General features: G+C 34.2%; 1 protein-coding gene across 1 annotated transcript in view; it reads left to right on the top strand.

The window, feature by feature from the left end:
* The window catches only part of LOC149561924 (E3 ubiquitin-protein ligase RGLG3-like), an 80,163-nt gene that overhangs the window by 24,307 nt on the left and 39,558 nt on the right, over positions 1–16,298 (top strand). The window lies entirely within an intron of this gene.

A 16,298-nucleotide genomic window follows, 5' to 3' on the forward strand; every position in this document is an offset into this window, starting at 1 on the left:
TTGATCAACTTAAAAATGATTGCACCTCATAAGAATCATGACTAATTTCTAGAGGGATCATTTCAAATCAAGAGGGAGAAAATCAAGCTCTCTTCTCAGTCTCTAATAACAGAGGGAAGAAGAGAAAATTCAAGGAAAGAAAAATGATAAACGAAAAGGAAACAATAATTACAAAAGAAATGATTTTTCCAAGGTTCAATGTTATAAGTGTGAGAAATTCGGACATACCTTCAGAAATTGTCTAGAAAGGGAAAAAATTCTAGCTTCCTTAGCCGAAACAAAAAACAAAGAAGATCTATTATTCTACTTAGCTCTATCAAGTGAGATGAAATCCAATGAAAATGTGTGGATAATAGACAGTGGTGCATTCCGTTCCATAATAGGATTCAGAGATAAGTTTGAAACTTTTGGAAGTTATACCATTGAGGAGTCACTATTGGAGATAATTTCTATCCAGTAAAAGGAATTGGGATTTGTTCTATACAACTAAAAATTGGGGTTACTCTAAACTTGAAAATGTTCTTTTTTTACCTTGCATAAAAAGGAATCTAGTATCCATCTTTGGACTTGCTGATGAAGGGTATCAAATCACCTTTAATGAAGACAAAGTTTTGTATTGGCCTTTTCACCATAGGGACTAGAGACGAAACCCTATATAAATTGTGTAACATTCAAAAGCAAGCCCTAAGTCATGAAGTGACAAATCCTAATGAAATATGGCATAGAAGACTCGAACATAGTGGATTTAATAATCTACCAAATGTAGAAAAAATCACCATTGGAACATCTAACCTAAATTCAAACCATATAGGCATTTGTAAAGGATGTGCTTTTAGAAAGAATGTAAATAGACCTTTTCCTCCTAGCGAACATAAGTCTAAATCAGTTCTAGAAGTAGTCCACATTGATTTATATGGACCTATGCCAACACTTTCTCTAGGAGGATTCATACTACATAATCTTTATTGATGATTTTTCTACGAAAACTTGGATCTATTTTCTAAAGATCAAAGAGTCAAATGAGGTTCTATTAAAATTTAAAGAGTTTAGAGCAAATGTGGAAAACCGAACATCAAAAAGAATAAAAACTCTAGGAGCAGAGTATGGGGGTGAATATACCTTTGAAAATTTCAAAGATTTTTGCACCTTTGTTGAGATTAAGAGGGAGTATACTGTAACTCATAATCCTCAACAAAATGCAGTGGCAGAATGAAAAAATAGAACCATTGTTGAAGTAACAAAAGCCATGCTACATGATCAAAATTTACACTTATCATTCTATATGAGGGCCACTAATACTGTTGTATATATTCAAAATAGATGCCAATACTCAATCCTAGAAAACATAACTCTTGAAGAAGTCTTTACAGGAATTAAACTTGACCTAAGTCATCTCAGAATATTTGGCTGCCCTGTTTACATTCACATACCTAAAGAAAAGAGAACCAAGTTAGAATCATTCGGAAAGAAAGGAATATTTGTTGTTGGGTACAATGAAAACTCCAACAGGTATAGTCTATATACCTGGGCAAAGATTAGTTGAAATTAGTAGAGATGTCGAATTTGAAGAAAACACTGCTTTAAAACTATCCAACAGCATAGAAGATGAGCCCATCACATAATTAGATGAAAATTTGCAAACTGAAAATCAGAGGGAGAACATATCAGAAGAGGATGGACTACTTCCAGACACTAAAAATAGAGACATCTCTAATATCAAGAAAAGGGCTTTATGGGCAAGGAAAATGATTGAAGAAAATAATGTTGAACCGGATGAAATCTCTAGAGGGAGCAATAAAACCAAAAATAAATCTTGTTACACTGCACTAGTAATTGAGCTTACAAAATCTGAACCATCCACTGTTGAAGAAGCCTTGTCTTGTCAAGCATGGAAAGATGCTATGATCGAAGAATATCAATCCATATTACAAAATGATGTTTGGGATATTGTACCTAGGCCAAAAGACAAATAAGTTGTTTCATCAAAGTTGTTATACAAAATCAAATATGCTTCAGATGACAGTATTGAAAAACATAAAGCAAGGTTTGTTGCTCGAGGTTTTTCCCAAAAGGCGGGTATTGATTATGAGGAAACTTTTGCTCTAGTTGCTCGATACACTTTACTAAAGACAATTATTACTATTGCAGCATCCAAAGGATGGAAGATACATCAAATAGATGTTAAGATTGCATTTTTTTGAATGGTGTCATTAATGAAGAAGTATATATGGAACAATGTGAAGGTTTTGTTATAAAAGATAAGAATCTATATGTATGTAAACTAAAGAAGGCTCTTTATGGCCTCAAACAAGCACCACGAGCTTGGTATGAAATGATAGATAGCGACCTCTCCAAACTAGGATACTCCAAAAATGAAGCTGATCCTAACATATATTTCAAAATATCTAATGGTGACATGTTAATACTTGTTTTATATGTTGATGACCTATTGATAATAGGTGAAGAGCACTTAATTGAAAGATGCAAACAATATCTTATAGCTGAATTTGAAATGAAGGATCTAGGCCTACTACACTATTTTTTGGGTCTAGAAGTATGTCAAAAGAAAGATCATATTCTTCTAGTGAAGTACACCCTTGACATCTTGACTAGATTTGGGATGATGGACAACAAACCTAGAGCAACTTTGATGGAAACAAATCTACACAAGCTAAAACAAGAAGCTGTAAATTCAGAGTCTATTGACCCCACTCTCTACAGACAGATCATTGGATCAGTTATGTATCTAGTAAATACTAGGCTTGATATCTGCTATGCCACCAATTTCTTAAGTCACTTCATGTATGAACCAAAGAAGACTCATTTGATGGCTGCTAAATATATCTTGAGATATCTACGTGGCATTATTGGTCTTGGTTTGAAGTATAAAAATGTTGAGATTAAACTTGAAGGTTATACTGATTTAGATTGGGCTAGTTGTTCCATAAACCACAAGAGTACTACAGGGTGTTGCTTTAGTTTTGGATCAACAATGATATCTTGGTTCAATAGAAAACAGCCAACAACTACCTTGAGTTCCACCAATGCCGAGTGGAGACTTTAGAAATCGCAATAATATTTGCAAATGAACTATTCAGAGTTTGTGGTGGCTAGTGTTTGAAGTAAAATGTCAATATTGTGAAATATATGAGTCATCTCCAACACCTTCATTTGGGCACAATTTCTTGAGTAACGGTTCTCATATTTGGGCTTGACTCTCAACCTATGTTGCATGGGCATGCATACCCACACCCTTGGGACGTGTACCTATGTACCCAAGTACTAGGTACATGTATCCAAGTACTAGGTACTCAATGTCGAGCATCATAGCTAAGGACCTTGATTAAGATATCCAATTTTTGTTTCAGTTTTTTGTTTGCATAACAACTTGTTTATTAAGTTTAATTCAATTTGTAATCAGTTTAAAATTTTGACACAATATTCATTAACAATAAAGTTTATCATTGTTCAAGTCAAAAGTTCATCATTTGCAATACATCATTGTTATATAGTATATGATCTTGTTCATGTGTAAAGTCTGCCTTCTCTGTTTTCATCTAAACATTTCACGTATATTATTATTACATATTGCAAATCTAGAACTAAAAACAATACATTACATCTGCAAACTTTACCATAGTTCTTGTCATGACTCATATTTTATGCTATTCAGTATTCCCTGATGTGGAGCTAGTGGAATACTAGCTATATGTTGGTGTCGACTTAGGTTTTGTGGTGTTTTCCTTTCAATCCTGTCAAATACATGGGTCAATGCCCGTCCTTGATTCAACACTGACCATAGTAGGAACATTAACCTTGGGTTTAAAATGAACATTAGTTAGGTGGATCCAAGGATGGATTAGTCTCCCCTTTGTTCAGTCGTGGGTTCTTGTTGGCTTAGCCTCTTGGGATTCATGGACGTTGTCCAAATACTTGTAGGGCGGTCTCGTGAATGATTGTTCTCTGTTCCTAGTATGTTATTGAGATTTGTCTTGGAACCTTTGGCCGTGTCTCTAGTCTTCCACTTGTGAACGATCATCGGAAGATAATTTTTATTATCTTTTCTTATGGATCTTGGTTATTATTGCACTGGTGATTGATGTTACATCTTAACGTTTCAATTTTTTTTTGTTAAGTGCATATTTGACCCTATGTTCCAAGGGTTCCTTCGAGGGGCATTACTCGAATTGAATACCACAACTAGTGGAATAAAGTGTCGCACAATCTGATTGATAGAGAAAAGGTTGAGTTCCATGGATAGAACATAGTAATAGTATACATGGAGGAAAATTTAATTCATCTCTTTAAATTGAATTTGCATATTGCCCTTTTTGACAACAATATACTCTTCTCCAAAAATAACTAAATCAGTAAATGATGTGTAGTTAGTGAACCGATCTTAACGATAAGTAAAGTCTTGAGTAGCAGCTGAGCCTATAACAACCTAAAAATTTAAAGGGCTAATAACCTTAAGATATTCTTTCTTTTTACCGAATAGAAGGAAAAATAGCTACCTGTCACATGAAAAGGAAATAATGGAATGAATTGATTAATTGCTAAATCATAACTGCATTCTCATGAAAATATCTGAACTACCAACTGAAAGATTTAACTACCTTTTTGATGAACTAGAAAGAATGATCATAATAGATTTTTTTAGAAATAGGAAATACTGGAGGGCGGGGGGGGGGGGGGGGGAAGTGAATCAGTATTCTACAAACTTTCACCCAAAACTAGATATTGTTAATTGCCTTATAGCTTGCATATGAAAGTAAACTAACAATGTTGAATACTAAAAATAACCATACACAAAAATAACTCATAACAACATATTTTGTTAACTAGGGAAACCTGGCCAAGGGAAAACCCCTGTGGGGATGATACCCACAAAATGATCCAATATATATATATATATATATAGTGTCTCAGTCCTTGTTAGAGGACTAGGCTTTGTTAAAAGCCTCGACCCTGTTAGGAGTTGCTATGTACAATTACAAAATGTATGCAAGATGAGCCCACTTCCCAAACATGCAATATACAATATAGTTCTCTGATACAGAAGAGATAGATACAAAAATCTCTTTACAATGCTGATATCTTCAATATCTGATCTTTCCTTTGTTGCTCTTTGCATACGTGTGATCATACATTAGAATTTGCATCACATATTGTTCGTATATCATACATACTGCTTTCACTTCAGTTTGCATGTCATTTACAACTTCTATGCACTTTCGCATATTGCATTTTTTCCTTTATACCTTTACACTTTACAAAAACTGTATAGTTGGCTTCAAGCTTTCACACAATTGGCAAAATGCAATACTAACTCTTGCTCTCTTAGGGTTAACATCTAGGATGTTGTCCTATTAGTCAAGTATTTAGTTCGTAAACAAAATAATTCCTTAACTCATAATTACCCATTTATTGTTATGCTCTAAACTGCCTGTATATTGCTGCAATTGGTAAATCTGTCATATCTTCTTTTGTACTAACTGTATTGACTTGCATACTTACATACGTCATTCTGATACTGTACTGTCTGTACCCAACTGTGCATGTGCCAATAATGTTTGTGTCATCAGTACACATCAAAACTATCTCTGTTCTGCTAGATAACTAACTTGTACTTAGACAATTTTCCATGTCTAATTGTAGAATCTTCATCTATACATGATGTCTTCTTTATACAAAGTATATGTTGCCATAAATGACAACTCTAACATTATTCCAACTTACTGTACTTAGCCAAATTGTCAACAAGATTAACTAACTATATTACACATGATATGTAAAATAATATCTAACTGCAAAATCTTAACTATTATTTCATGTAAATAAGAAAATAATTGCATAAAATATAAAGTTGAATCTGAGATAAAGATGCAATTGAAAGAAAATAATAGAATACTAACAAGGTTTAGATCACACCACATCAAGAGAAATAGTAACTGGTTTGTTTCGTGCAAGTCTAGGAATTTTGAGGAGAGGAAAAGCATTGGCAGAGGCTTAACCTCCCAACCACGAACTTAGTGTAATCCCCACTCATTCTCTACTGCGAATGGCCCTACCCTACATGGAATAATGCACATGTATACTATCTCGTCTTCCCACCTGGTGTTAAAGTTGTCAACTTCATAGCCAACTAGACTGTGGGTACCTCCCAAAAGACTATCCATCTAATTATGACTTATCCTAACCTCTAGTGATCATAGCAGAATTACTTCAGCACTAAACCTACCTTGGCTAGGGATTTCCAAAGGACACTATAAACTCGATCACCCACTGCTCGACTTGATAGACTTAATTAATACTCAGTTCCCACTATGAGTTGATTAGATTCCAATTATATTATTTTTCATAGTTTTGATTTTGTAGGTTTATCAATCTGTCCAATTGATATGGGCTACACCACTCATCTTAGCCACTCTTGGCTATCCTTGATGATCTTTAGTGTGATTTTCTAGCTTGCATTATAAAATATTCAATAATGTAAAGTAATTTCTTTCTACATGTAACATGCCAAAAATCTGAATTCTAATTAACCGATTAACTTAATGGAAAAAGGATCAATCTTTATCAAATGAAAAGAGATACAGTTAAATCAGTTATTCTACTCTTTCACATGAAGGGAAAATACAAGATAACTATAATTCAGATTTCCAAATAATTAGAAACTAACAACCATTCAACTGCTAGATTCACATGACATTCAATTAATAACTACCATTTCCCTTGCATTTCCTAAACTAATTTCTTGACTTTAGGAATAATTCAAAATGCACGATAGCAACATATTTATCAAATGAAATGCGAAAAACATGAAAAGGTTACAAGAGAATAAGCGAATGATGACCCTGTGTTGCGCAAGCTTTGGCATCTGGAAGAGAGGAGAAGCATTGCTATGGGCTTTGTTGGTTCTCAAAACCACAAATTGGAAATCCAAGAGCTTGCCACTTCTCCGATAGGATTTCTCAATTAGTTCTGGCCAACAAATGAGAATAATTCAAATTCCCGTGCACTTTAGGCTTTGCTACACCTAGGCAGGTAGACCTTCACCTCGAACTTGATCATCTGGTTCAAAGCTTTTCTATAGCGAATTTAAATCTTTGCGAGTTCTAAGTTGGCAAAAATCTTTAAAACTTGTTTAAAATGAAATTTGTATGATTGCTTTTAATATTGGTCTATGAAATGAAAGTTATTTGAATGGAAGGAATAATGTTTATGAATTATGGATACGAGGGAATATCGAACTTCAAGACTTTAGATGTTAACCCATTTTCTTAACATAAAATGCAGACCAATCCCTTATTCCACCTTGGGCAAATAGAGTCAAACTTCTTCAGATCCTTATGTACAACCCTGAGAAGACAGTATTATACCATCCGCTACTTTATAGGCTAAAACTTCAATTGGTAACACAAATTCTAGTCTAATTGAATTTGATCTCTTCATAAAACCAATAAGACAAAATTCCCATAGGTAACATTTCATATGCAAATCTTGAAAATCGAGGATATGTATTTAAAATCAAACTTCTTTACTGTTAGCAGCAATTGATTTAAAATCAATAATCACATAGGACAAATGTGAACAAAATATCTGAACTTCAATTTTCAAGACAAATAAGCAAAGCAGGGCTCTTGCATTAAATTTATAAAATGAGTACAAATGATCTTTACTTATTTACAATATTTTACATATCCAAATTGCAAATAACATTTTATTCCTTCTTATTTCTCCTTTTAGCTCTCATTAACTCCTCGCGTTCTAATATTTTCTCTTCTTACTTCTTATTGAATGTATTTTCTTTATTGCAAAAATAAGATTTATTTATATCTTGTTCATATTAAGATATGGCTTTTCAAATTTAATAACTCATATCCCTTCAGATAAATCACACCTTTTCAAAACATAAATTTATCCCTCTTTTGCGTCAAAAGACATAATCTATATGCTTGGTTGATATTTGGTTATATTGTTTATGCACAATTTAGAACACAATAATTATATAATGACCGCATTAGTTCAAAAGATGAGTCCACACTCCAGCGTTGATAATTAGTCTTCTATATCTCTGACGACATCTTTAAGATTAATGGCGTATGCAAATCCCTTTGTTCATTGTGAGCTACTGCGAATACTCCTTGCACATTTGAAATTCTTGTTCGTATGATGACTTGGTCTATCCTCTCCGTGACTTGGCATATCTTTCATTGATTGGACCTTTCAGCAGAATTCAAAAATCTCTTTCTCTCATCATGTGGCTGAGGATATACGTAAATTTTATTTCTGATGCAATCTGGAGGTGTTTAGTCACATATTCATGGGATGGCTTCCGATTGCTATTTGGCAGCATAAGTCTTCGGAAGATGGTTTATGATTACCATTCTGGACATCGAAGTTTATATCATCGATTGTATGGATTCTACCAACTGCAATCCTTTTCTGCCCTTTATACTCATCTGTGGGATGCTCACAATTCAAGAACTTTAATTACTAAGCCATGGCAAAATACAATCGGAGTGATAGGGATGCAGAGGTGGTAAGTGTGTATATTCCCTATGAATACTAACGCTTTGCATCATGCTTCCATTTACCATCATTCCATTACGTGCTTTGCCTTCCGAGTGGGACAATATATCAAATGGAGCATGATTAAATAGTATTTGCAGAAGTCATCGTTTCTTTCTGTATGCTGATGTGCTCTGTTCAGTCAATAACACATTCTTGACGGCATCCTTGTCTTGCCTTATCGGGCTTCCCCATAGAATCATATTCTTTATTGTTGTGTATGCTAAATCAATTTATACATACTGATCACAATACTGTGCTTCTTTGCTGACATGGAAATGGCACATCATTTGTAAATACCTTAGATTCAGTTTCGATTGCTGTAAACAATACACTTGCCTTAATTTTTTTGGCCTTTTTAATCTCTTGAGGATAACGATATTGTATTAGATTCTAATCTTCAAACAGAGGAACTACATCTCCAGAATCCTCTGTGCTATAAGTTTTATCCACTCTTAATGGTGCGACTTCAATCGGTCAGCCATAGCTTTAATATTTTATTTCAATTCTCTTAATATGGCACTTCTATAATACCTATCAAACAATATCCACTCTTTATTGCTTCTATTAAAGCCAAATGATTCAATATGAAGTGTATGTCATGATTGACAAATCTGGGCTGTTTTATACATTTCTATAACACTAGAAAGTATTAAAAAGCTTCCAACTTATACAACAACCATGCTGGGTGTTAAATCCCTGTGGGTTCGTTTTTGACGCTGAGCAGACATGAGTATTTGAGCAGTTTCTGAATATCATTGTTGTCTATTTAAAGATGTCCTCAGTAGTATATAGTTTAGTCATTATTTTCTTCTAACTATTGTATTGCCAAGAGCAGTAATAACTTTCTCTATTTTATAAACGATCACAGCATGCTACACATGACCTTTCTTTTCCAGCTGTTAATTTCACTGTACTCTCTGATATTGATTGTTTGTTGCTATTTGAGTATTATTGCTGTTTCATAGCTGCTTCATGTAAACTCCACATCTGTATAGTGCTCAAATAGAAATCTGTAAACGAGCTCTTTTTGAGGTGAGTAAACTATAAGCCCTGCTCTACAAAATAAGCATTCAATAGTCCCACTCAACATGCACTGGCATATTGGGCCGGCCCATGGGTAAATGAAAAGTAGGCTGAAGATGAAGAAAGGACAATTTTTTGACACTGGGCTGAACTAGAATCCATCAAATCATCGGTTACTGTTATAACTCCTTGTAGGAAGAGGGCAGACATCAAATTGGCTTCCTTTTTTCACATTCCTCTGATTATGTGTTTTAGTGTTTTGAAGCATATTGTTTGAATATAAGAAGTGGGTAAGATAGGAAGATTCTCCCTTTAGCACGGTATTGGGGACTCTAAATTTTGCCAAAATTTAGAGTTCCATCAAGCTTAACCTCTCAATTGCAGACCTTTAGTATCCCCACACAATCTCCATTGAGAAAGAACCTCCCTACCCTTGGAGTTGGCTTGGGACACCTTATCTAGCCACTGAGCATCCTAGTATTAGAGTGTCGACTAGCAAGTGACGAGACTGTGGACACTTTTCAATTAGTCTACCTCACAATTGTTAGCACTCTGACCTATGGTGATCACGGTGGCAATCATGCCATTAACTACCTTGGCCAAGGATTTCAGATGGGCAACTTAAATACCCAATCATCCACCACTCAACTTGACAACAAGAATTTATACAAAGGATTTCCATGAGCTAACTTAGTTACTGTATTTGAATGTTATTACTGATTTTATATTTTCCTTTCATTGCAGGATTATTCCCACTCTCTCTCCCTTCATCTCGACCATGCTGGTCCTTTTGGATGCTCACTAGGGAGGTTCACTATATGATATCTAGTTCAAAGAGTACTTTATACATTTGCCATCTTTCATGCCAATTCTAGCCTATGGCATCATAAGTGAATTAAGCCTTTATTCTGATTATTACTTTATCATATAGAGCAGCATCCCATCTCAGAGATATATTAACGATATCTCTGTATGGGTCAGCACTCATGACTGAAACATGTGTGCTTTTGAATTCAAATACTACCACAGGTAAAGCCTTTCAGCAATCAGATAATCCCCTCTAGTAACAAGTTTATAGTATAAAAAGAATACTTCATAATACACATCCCGATTTTGGACTTCCAATGGAAAAACAAATATAGATGCCGGTTCTAAGAAGCAACGACAAGTTCAGATTTTGCATGACTCGAGCATAATAAACTACATGTAAATGTAAAACATGGTCTAATTTAATCAGCACGGTTTGTGCAGTATGAAAGGAGCACCTACTTATGCTTCCAAGCTTTAATGGCGTCCAGAAAAGAGTACTGGATTAGTTCACAAGCTCGGCATAATCTGGAATAGTCGCCGATTATATTCACCCTCCTTACTTGAGATCGACAAAGAAGAATATAGTATGATCAAAGAAGAAATTCCTGTGGTAGCAAATGTATGAAAAAAAGCCACTCGAGAGGGTGATAGCTACGTGTATATAATGCATCCATGGAGAGCAGGCAAGCAATAGCCACCTGCGTGCATGCTCAGTTATGCAAAACACTGAGGTGGCAAAGACAACATTCACACAACCTTCCAGCATCATAATTTTAATAAAGGGAAATACTATAGCCTGATGTCATAAAGGCGAAAAAAATTAAAAGGGGGACCGCTCAAGGCAATTAAAGAAACAAGAAAAATCATAGCCAAGGTTCAAAATGAAAGAACAAGGGTGGCAACAACACTATCGTTCATGCCTTAGTATATTAATGTTGCCGCTTTATATTCGTGCTTGTTTGAGTAGCCTTAATATGTATGTATATATATTCGTACATATATATATGTGTACGCCAAATATTGAGATTCACATATACACACACAGATATATGTGTGTGTGTGTGTATGTACGTACACATTTTATACCCAAACAAGTCTGAGTATAGGCACGATATTATTATACTAAGAAGTGATAGCAAAACAAAATACACTGAGATTCATCCATACAATGAAGGTGTATTTCTTATTGAGTTTTGGTAATTTTTTTAATTTAACTGGTTAGCTCATGGTCATCCTTTGTACTTTCTTGCTTGTCTAGCCATTTCATCCTTGGTCCAAGTGGTTGGATTGCATGCTTGAGGGTTGATAGTTAACTCCCATTTTGGCAACACTTTCCCCCTCCATCGTGCTCTTGAAAATAGAAATGGTTCCAGGTAATAATACTTTTCCGTAATTTTGAAATAATAATAAAATATCACATAATCATTTCCAATTTCTAAGATAGTCATTTTCAATTCCCTTCATAACGGCTAACTAACATGTCACATGAAGCAATAACTAATAACCAAAATTCCATTTTACAAGAATCAAAATATCTCGACAACTTTTCTGATAGATCAATTTAAAAAATGAACAATTATTTCAACAATTTTACTGAACAACTAACTTCCCATGAATTCCAAACAGTTACAATTTTTATTTATTTTAAATGTAGTCAAATTTGGGATGTAACACTACACCCATAAATTAGAAAAGAAAGAAAGAAAGAATGATTATGCTTTCTGTGTGGCCAGATTCTTTCAGTCATGGACAATCTTCCATAAATCTCAAGGACATATACTTTTAATGTCACTGTCTTTTGGAAGTATAAATAACATGCTCAATTGACTCTTCTTGATACATTTAGTTAGGTTTTAGAAAACTTTATGTAACAGAGGCAATTGACAGCCTATGTGTGCTCTTCTCACGACTGGTAAGATAATTTCATTATGGCTCATACGAACTTTTCATATTACAAACAATGGTCCGGCTGGACCGTCTTTGTGCATGCTATGAATGATAATCTAATGTCCATTAATATGGCAATAAAATAAACAATCTCAAAGGAAATATGACCTGAATAAGGAGCTTTTGATTTGTAGTTTGTTTTCTCTTCTAGCTCGAGTTAGTCGATGGGCAATGAACTTCAATGAATTTTATAAGCTGGTACGACAGTTTCTACATTGCTAACTGAGTATGGCGGGTTAATTTGAGCGAAATCATACAATTGCAAATATGTCTATTGTAATGAGTGAGCTGCTGTCTGGACAATGAACATTTGCAACTTATAATGGCAGATTGCTTCAGGTTGATATACAATTGGTAAATAAAAAATATGCTTCTTGCGGAGAAGGGAAGCTTTGTGACTTGAGAGAAATGACTTCCTTTTCCTCCGGCCAATGCGGAAACGAAAAGAGCAAAGATGGAGTTACAATTTGCATGAAAGAGAAAGGTGATAGAGGCATGCAGCTATAAGTTACAATCTTGGCCGATGGAACAAGCAATATTGGAAGAAATATGGAAGGCCTTAATATTAAAAGATTTATAGGAGGCCGATGGACTTTTCTTGAGTTAAAAATAAATTTGATATGGGAATTAAATTTTCACCCATACTTTTATATAAATAATACCTATACTTTTTACGTATACTTGTATGTATTATTTTGTCCCTCTCTATATATATGTAATATCAAAAAATATATGCATATATATTATTATATACATAGTTTTAATACGTACAAATATTCATTAATACTATGGGTATTGCTTATATAATATAATACATCCGACATCAGATAGTGCAGAACATCTAGATTCCAATTTAAAATTAACAATTTCATGCAAATGTAAACCCTTGCATTGAGTTTAATGCAATCTTTCTCTAAAACCCTTGCAAATGCAATTAAAATTTAATTATATCAATTTTATGCAGAACGTAAATTCACAGTTGGCTCATATAATGATGATGGTTTCGTTTTGCAATGAGTATGATATAATCTTGAGACTAAGATGGATTTCCATTGTCTTATATCCATAAGAATCTAAGATTATGCAGGGTTAAGGTTGTATCAATAACAATGGAACTATCGTAGGTATATTTAATGCATATGGATGATATACTTTGAGTTATACTTGGTCTGAATGCTTTCTTGTTATGTTTGAGGATTATAGTAACTCAAAGTTGATGTTGCTTCTGAATTGTAACAATTGTACTTATGTGTCCAAGGCAAAGAGCCTTCTACTTCACTTCAGCAATCTATTTAGGAGATGAAGTAGAAACGAAATAAGGAAGGGTGTTCAATGATCATGGGAGAAACAAGTCCATTCCTAATATATCTTTGGATACTTAATGGCTGTGTCCTTTAATGGTGAGAGATGTGTCTCTCCCTTAATTTTTCCTCTCCATAACTAGTGTAAACTGGTCTTAACCAACCCTTCTAATAATTAAATGTTATTCCACTATAGTAATTGTTGCTTTTGTTACTGCTATGAATATTCGCATAATGGCCGATTTCTCCTTATTGTTTGTTGCCAACTTCAGTAACAATATTATATATTTCTGTTCTCTTTATGATCATTGCCCATAGTATTTCTGCGCATTATAATATTGTTTACTGCTCCTGATAAATCACTGCATATTATTTAACCTTTTGTTGAACTTGTAGATTAATGCCAATTGGGTCGCTGTTCCTTGGGAATATGGCCTTCTCATTCGTTCCATGACAACTGCTTTGTTGTCTTATTTGTAGACAACTTGTAGGAATGTAAACACAGCCATCAACGGTTTTATCAATCTCTTAGAAGTTAGATTTTTTTCCTAATAAAATTCAGTTTTCTATATTTAGGGCTGCGGTTCTAGAGACCTCTGCACCGTATTATTATTGTTGATCCTTACTAATGAATTGCTATGATATTTACATACATTTTAATTTTTGGGTCAGCATATTACCATGCTGGGTTTTATTAATGTTGCGGACTGTTTTATATAAGAAGGTTAGGAATATGATCAGTTAGGAGATATTAAATATTTCATTATTTTTTAAGTATTAAAATATAAAGTATAAAAATATTATTATAAGCTAAGAGCTTTATATATATATATTAACTATAATTTATGTTTGATCAATTTATATTTTAAGCAATTTATAATACTTATTAATATATTTTAAATCTTGTTACTATTTAGATTATAATTAAATTAAATTATTTATTTATTTATTATTAATAATTAGATTAGGAAGGGGATATTACAACCTTTCTATTGAGAGACGTGACTGTTCCCTTTGTCCCAGGTAGAGGATTTTGCTGTGAAGGCCTATTTTGTGGAGGACAAACTAGTGCTACCAAATCGATGTCTCCATCTATTCCACTATAGAAGTTTGGTGCAAAGATCCGGAAACTTCAAGTCAACATTAGCCGAGGTAATGTTGAGCGTCTCAATAAAGTACTCACAAGACTTAGGTAGAGTTTTCAGAGTGATTATTACCATGTCTTCTTCCCCCATCGTCCAACTAGTCGCCTCCAATTGATCATGAATGTCCTTGATTTTTATAAGATGCTCCTGTAGGGACATTCTCTCATCCGTCATCATTGAGAAAAACATGCTCTTTAGAAAGAACACATGGTTCTTGTTTGACGTTTAATGTAGGCCCTTCAAATATTCCAATATTTCAGCAGTTGTCTTTCCTAAAGTAACTTGAGGCAGCTGATCATCAGTAGTTGACAATTTAATGAGCATCACGACTTCTTGATTGTGCTCATCAAACTTATCTTGACCTTGACCTGCCATTATAGGATGGTAGGCTTGCCCAAAACAATCTAGTCAAGGCACTGATATTAAAAAATTGTGATTATTTTCTGCTTCTAGATCTTGTAGATGCAGTTTTTGAACTTGTGACTGCCTTTCAAGATTATGTTGGTCAAAGAAGCCATTTTTCATGCTTTTTGAGGCACAAAAATAAGGTAAACATAAGAGGCTTAATCCTTGATTGCATGAAACTCAATGCAAAATGTTTGAAAACTCTAGGCCTAGGTCATCAACAATTGTAGAAACTTCAAATTTTTGAATTGAGACAAAGACCTCAAAAGTTCAAACAAAACCCATATCGTGGTTGCAAAAAAAGCCCAAAAACCAACACGTTTACAGAAATGAAAATGCTAGGCGCGTATGGAGATCTGAGATCTGTAGAGGAAACAAAAAGCGATCCAAAAGACTCAAGCTGTTGTGAAAGCCTGGGTAGAGGCTTAAAAAAACAACTAACAAAGACCCTTGTTTGGAGAGCTCAATCTTGTCAGCCAGAAGTTTTAATCACACAGGAGCCGTTGAAGAAAGCCCATTACAAACTATAAAATTCAGGTTCAAAGAACACAGAGAAAATGTGGGCTGACAGGTTGAAGGAAAACAAAAGCCGTAAGTTGCAGAGAAGAAAAACGCACTGGCAGAAACCTTTTATTTGTGAGCAAAATGATCCACACATAGACTATAAGGGGCTTAAAAACACATAAAGAATACATGAAAGCACACAGATTCATAGGAGAAAATGTGTCAAAAAATGACACCAAAACCCTCAACAGAAAAAGAAAAGCCACAGTCATGAGTTTAATCTGCAAACATCCTACGATTTCTAATGACCTCACAGCCACAAACCCTCGCATACAAAGATACAGTTGTGGCAAGCTTGACCTTAGAAAAGCATAGACACAAGAAAAGAATTTGAAAGAAGAAATTTTTGGGATTATATATTTTTTTTACCAGACTAGTTTTAGCCCGCTCTAATGCAATGTTACAATGGTAATTGCTACATCTTATTGAAATGATGAAATGTACACATATAGGCAATTACATTGTTGATGTTTCCCAAAGAAACAATAGAACACTGAATTAGGAATATAGCTAATTTACCTAAAAA

The sequence above is a fragment of the Cupressus sempervirens genome, chromosome 4 (assembly GCF_028749045.1).
Source record: "Cupressus sempervirens isolate cs-2001-9-10 chromosome 4, ASM2874904v1, whole genome shotgun sequence".
In the NCBI taxonomy this organism is placed as follows: domain Eukaryota; kingdom Viridiplantae; phylum Streptophyta; class Pinopsida; order Cupressales; family Cupressaceae; genus Cupressus; species Cupressus sempervirens.